The sequence below is a fragment of the Orcinus orca genome, chromosome 5 (assembly GCF_937001465.1).
Source record: "Orcinus orca chromosome 5, mOrcOrc1.1, whole genome shotgun sequence".
Taxonomy (NCBI): Eukaryota; Metazoa; Chordata; class Mammalia; order Artiodactyla; family Delphinidae; genus Orcinus; species Orcinus orca.
This window is the reverse complement of record NC_064563.1, coordinates 133236135-133241936: the sequence shown is the minus strand read 5'-3', so window position 1 is coordinate 133241936 and position 5802 is coordinate 133236135. Positions and strand designations below refer to the sequence as shown.

At 41.6% G+C, this 5802-nt stretch overlaps 1 non-coding gene across 1 annotated transcript; it reads right to left on the bottom strand.

Annotated features, from left to right (window-relative positions):
• Window positions 1–2539: 2539 nt before the first annotated feature.
• On the bottom strand, window positions 2540–2646 carry LOC117199329 (U6 spliceosomal RNA). Its single transcript, XR_004480557.1, has one exon. It is a non-coding gene; the product is annotated as a U6 spliceosomal RNA (small nuclear RNA).
• Between the last annotated feature and the right edge of the window lie 3156 nt (window positions 2647–5802).

Sequence of the window (5802 nt, the reverse complement as noted above, 5' to 3'; positions counted from 1 at the left end):
GCACAACACAGCACTGTTAACTATAGGCACGATGTTGTACAGCAGATGTCTAGAACTTAAAACTCTGTGTAACGGTTTTGATGAAGTTAACACCTCCGGTAGAACGTGCAGTTAGACAAACTTCCTAAAGGTGACAGCAGAGGTCTAAGGTTTGGAAAAAGCTCCAGGGTCCTTGCAGACACCCTGTATTATTTGAAGGGGTGAGAAAAGTTATCCCATGGGTCTGCTTTCGTATCTTAAAATTCCCTTTTATTATTATTGCTGGGAAGGGGTGTGTCATGGTATTTCGGGAAACTTCCCTAATGCAAATATATCTGGGAGGCGGGAGCTTTCTGTTATTCATCAAAACCTCAAGCAAAATGAGAGCACTGGTACATTAATAGGATGCAAGGAAGTGGAACTGGGGGTGGACGTGAGATAGCGGCGAGTAGCAGGAAGAAAAAGGCTTGGGTTTGGGCGCGTCCCAGAACGCCTTGATCTGCAGGGAGGGGCACAGCCAGGAAAAGCCAGAGCTGAACCCTCTCTAAATCACGGGGCCAAGCAGTTCCCTCTTGGCCGAGTCTAAGGTTTGAACACCTAGAAAAACGTCATTTATAAAGTTTAAATAACATGTAGATTCCACAGTGTTTATGTGTACATATCAGGTTCTCTGTATTTATTAGAGATCAGAGGAGTAATAAAATGGATGAAAGGAGACCAGGAATATTGTCAAGGGTTCAGATAGTGACTCTTTGCAATTAAATGTGAAGTACTTAGTATGCACCACTAGAGAGCGGTATTACCCCACAAAATGTTTACACTAAAAGGTGCCATCTTGTAAGCTAAGTGGACCACCTACTACCACGCGTGTTTCCCATTTGTAGCAGTGATTGGAATTATGCCTATAAGGAGCAATTATTCTTTATTTGCGCTTTTTTCCATAAATGAAAAATAAACCTTTTTTTGGGTTGTTTTTGCTAATAGTGGCTGCTTTAGGTGTACTTCAGTTGTTGTCTGGGATTATTAGATGGGGGCCTAAATGTTGTATTGTCTGCGACTCTATGCATTTTATGATTCAAAATTATCAGTGAAAAAAACAACAACAACTAAGCAACATGTGAACTGATGTCTAAAACCCTCACGGCCAGAATATATCAACTGCTGCAAAATTGCAAGACAAAATAACATAAAACTGTTCGGTTCATAATTTACTCTTTTTGATTTGCAGTCTATGGCTTTTCCTAATAGCATAAAACAAAATGGTTACAAAATATCGTTCATATGGTTTACACATTTTATGACCATTTGTGTATAAAACAGCCCTCTGTAAGTGCATTTAGGGGTTGAAGAGTTTGCCAAGGTGATTATCAAATAAGATAATGTATGTAAACTATCTAGCTCAAGTTGTACACATAGCAGGGATCATAAAAAATGGAGGCTGCTGCTCCATTTATTAAGAGAAATAATAGATTAGGGAATAGGTACAACAGTCCTTTAATAGGTACAACAGGATCAGCCAAACAGTGAAATATCAGGCCGATGCTTTAGTGGAAACCACTATATCAGGGCAGGAAAAACAACAAAACATTCTATCTTCAAGAGACACTCCAGACCACAGTGTTCAGCAATGAACCGTTAACACCTCTTGAGAATAGCAAATCCATATTTTTCTATTTTGCTCGATTTGGATTAAATCTCCAGGGAAAACTTAAAAGAACACTTCTGGGGGCAGTTTTTGCTGGCATCTGCTGAGTGTCTGGTTTCTTGGACAGCTTCAGAGCAATAGAATATTTGGTAGCCATAGTGACATTACAGCTTCAAGACACTATTGGACTGTATAGAGCATAACAGGCAAAGATGAGTGGCCTTAATGGCTGGGATCATCCAATTTTCACCGTCTCTTGTTTTAGACTTCTTCCTCCTCCTAGTAGGTATAGATGGGGTGAATTCCTTAAGTAAGGTCTCTTGTTTGGACCGATTTAGACTCTAGCCATTCTTCAAGCTTTTTCCTCCCTCCCTCCCTCTCTTCTTTCCTTCCTTCCTTCACCTCCCTCTCTCCCTTCCTTTTTTCTTTCTGGGCATCCTAATGCCTTGTTTCTTATTGTATTCTCTTCATTTTAGATCCAAACATTAGAAGCAAATACTTTATTTAACCTATTTCCTGTTATGGAATGAATTGTATCCCCTCTTTCCATATATATGTTGAAGTCCTCAACCCCAGTAGCTCAGAATGTAACTCTATTTGGACAGGTCTTTAAAGAGGTATTTAAGGTTAAATGAGGTCATCAAGGTGGCCCTAATCTAATGACTGATGTCCTTATAAAAAGACATTAGGAAACAGACACACAGAGGGGAGACCCTGTGAAGACACGGAGAAGACGGCCATCTATAAGCCAAGGAGAGAGGCCTCAGAAAAAAAAAAAAACCTGCTGACATCTTGATCTTGGACTTCCAGCCTCCAGAACTGTGGAACAATAATCTTCTGTGGTTTAAGTGGCCCAGTCTGTGGTACTTTGTTACAGCCGCCCTGGCAAATGAATACATCCCCTTAGAATATACATAAATAATGGAACACTTCAGGAATTTGTGCCTCATCCCTGCTCAGGAGCCGTGCTGATCTTCTCCATATCAGTCTAATTTTAGTATATGTGCTCCTGAAGATAGCACTCCCTGTAGATTCCTTAACCCCCAAATTTACCAAAGTTTTTTTTTTTTAAACTGGGCTTTGCTGGAGTTAGGGTCTCACCCCTGCTGTGGCCACATCCCACCCGTTGCTGCCCACTTAGCAGTTGCATGAGTGCGAGCCGACATCGAATCACAGTATTTCTGAGCAGTTTCAGGGCCCCTCTACTAGGTACAGCATGTTGATTCACTTTCAAATTTAACATCACCACATGTGCAAAAGCATCATCAAGAAATGGAACAAACTTAAAAATGTGCATGTGGGTGGGAAGGAATCGGGACCGTGACTAAAGGGAAAATATTGGTCAAAAACTCTCTTACTGTTGTGCTGGCAAAATGTTTCTCCCTCAATAGAATGACCACATGTCTATAGAGCTCATTAAAATTCCCCTGTTTGGGTGAAAATACTGAAATAAAATACTGCAGATGGCAGCATGACATTGCACATGATGATTTTGGAGCAAAGCCACTGCATCATTGTCCCACTTTCCTTTTTTTTTTTTTTTTTCCTAGTGGGTAAGTTACTGGAACCTTTTAAAAAATGATTATTTATGGTGAAAACTTGGATAGGCAATTCTGCCTGTTTTTCAAGTTCACTTCCATGGCCTGTACGACAAAGTACCAATCAGCAACATCCCCTTGAAAAGACTCTAGGCAAATGCATTGTTATTCTAGCTACCCACCAGGAGAATCCCAAGTTTAGATTTCAACCTATTTTGAAATTCAGCTTCAGAGATGTGCCCAACCTTCTTTGAAGTTCCTGAAGATAAGTTTACCAAATGTTAACAAAGAAATAATTGTTCTCAGAACTTATGGCAACAAAGTGATGAGACTGAGAGCTGCCTTTTAGACAGATACACACATGCTACTCTGTAAGGGACATACAGACACAGTTCAATGTTCCCCCATTCAATTTTTTTTTTTTTTTTTCGGTACGTGGGCCTCCCACTGTTGTGGCCCCTCCCGCTGTGGAGCACGGGCTCCGGACGCGCAGGCCCAGTGGCCATTGCTCACGGGCCTAGACGCTCTGCGACATGTGGGATCCTCCCGGACCAGGGCACGAACCCATGTCCCCTGCATCGGCAGGCAGACTCTCAACCACTGTGCCACCAGAGAAGCTCCCCCTGCCATTCATTTTTAACCAGAAAAAAATCATTGCTTTGGGAACTCCAATAATGACTGTTTTCAGAAAAATCTCTAAACACCAGGTCAGCAAATTTTTTCTCTTCAGGTTCAGGCAGTAAATATTTTCAGGTTTTGGGCCACATGACCTCTATCATAACTCTGGCTTATACCCGAAAGCAGCCATGGACAATATGTACACCAACTGGTGTGGCCGTGTTCTAATAAAACTTTATTTATAAAAGCAGGTGGACAGATTTGGCTGTACATAGTTTGCCAATGTCTGCTGTAAACCTGGGCTTGCTAACTCTCTGTGGAAGACTCCCTGTATTAAGTTTGAACTCTTCTGTGGACATTTTGCCCTCCCTCATCTTTTTTTTTTTGTTTCCCACACTTACATGCTGCTACAATTCATATATATTTCAAGAATGACCTTGTGTCATTTTTTTTGAGCTAAAATGTTGAGCTTGAGACACATTTAATCATAGTGTTGGCCTGGGCTTATTACATTTTTTCTTATTTCTTCCCATGGGGCCCATCTGGCTTGGGTTCAACCTTAGGAATAAGGGTTTGGATCTGTGTCTGTGCTTGTTTTGAAACTGGCCCAGTAAGTATGAAGGTAATGGAGCAAATGCTCTTCAGGTACCTTGGAGGTAAAGCATGTGTCTAGTAAGCAAACAACCAGCTTAGGGAGTTATTTACATTGGTAATTATATTAGAGGTCACATAAACATGCATTTATGAACAGTGCCCTGTACGTAATAACATGCATTAAGCAATTTTCAAAAAGGTGATGTGTTTACTAATATGCTTATCAACAGTCAGGTTCCAGAAGAGGCTAAATCCAATTACAGTTCACTCAAGGCCAATGTCTAATCTCTGGCCGAAGATGGTCCAGTTGTTGATAATGATGATGAGTTTGTGTAAGTCAGCAAACATGATCTCCTCAAGTCTACCTTAAGGCAGACCTGAACCCTGGTTGGCCCCAGACTGTCTTCCTTCTTGAAGGGATTCCCTTGAAGGGAATTGAGCTATTAGGCTGTTTCCCACCTGCCCACACTGGAGCAGACCCCAGAAGAGTAAAGCAAATCATTTCCAGGAACTTCTTCTGTGGAAGGTATATATGGAAGGATGCTTTTTTTTTTTTTTTTGCCGTACGCGGGCCTCTCACTGTTGTGGCCTCTCCCGTTGTGGAGCACAGGCTCCAGACGCGCAGGCTCAGCGGCCATGGCTCACGGGCACAGCCGCTCCGCGGCATGTGGGATCTTCCCGGACCGGGTCACGAACCCGTGTCCCCTGCATCGGCAGGCGGACTCTCAACCACTGCGCCACCAGGGAAGCCCGGAAGGATGCTTTTGATAGCTTCTGGCGTCACTTTAATTCTAAGGTTATAAGAACGTTATAGAAGTGATGACCTTGAGCATGAAACTGAAGCTAGTTAAGGATATCTCTTCTGTCACATAAAATCCACACATACTACACTTGATATACATTGTATGGATTAATTTTTGAATAAACTCCATCATACATATGTGGACTATGGTACCCATGGGCTGAAAAGTGGCCAGAAATCTGTGGTTGGTCCAAATCTTGACCTGGAGTCATCTGAATTCCTGCTTTGTGTCAGCCCTCATAGGAAAGTAAAGACATTCCAGAGGCTTACCTGTACAATAAAGGACTTTGTCTGTTTTTATCTCTCTTGCCAGTTTGGAAATCTTATTGCGTGAGCTGAGTTGCAGAAATAGACAAAACTACGTAGAGAAACCTGCTTCATGGAACAGCCTTGGAAAGTGTGGTTACTAAGATATAGATAGGCTTTATGTAAGGGGAATTTCCATTATAAATATACTCAAAGGACCAGAGAAATGAATTCACATGAAAAACATACATTGGGTGCTTGGAAAGTGTACTTTCTATAGATAGGTTGTGTAAAATCATATCAAGGGAATTCTCCAGGGGAAGACTCAAGAATTTGTTCAAGGCGTTGGTATCAAAAATTCTGCTAATTTGTTTTAATTA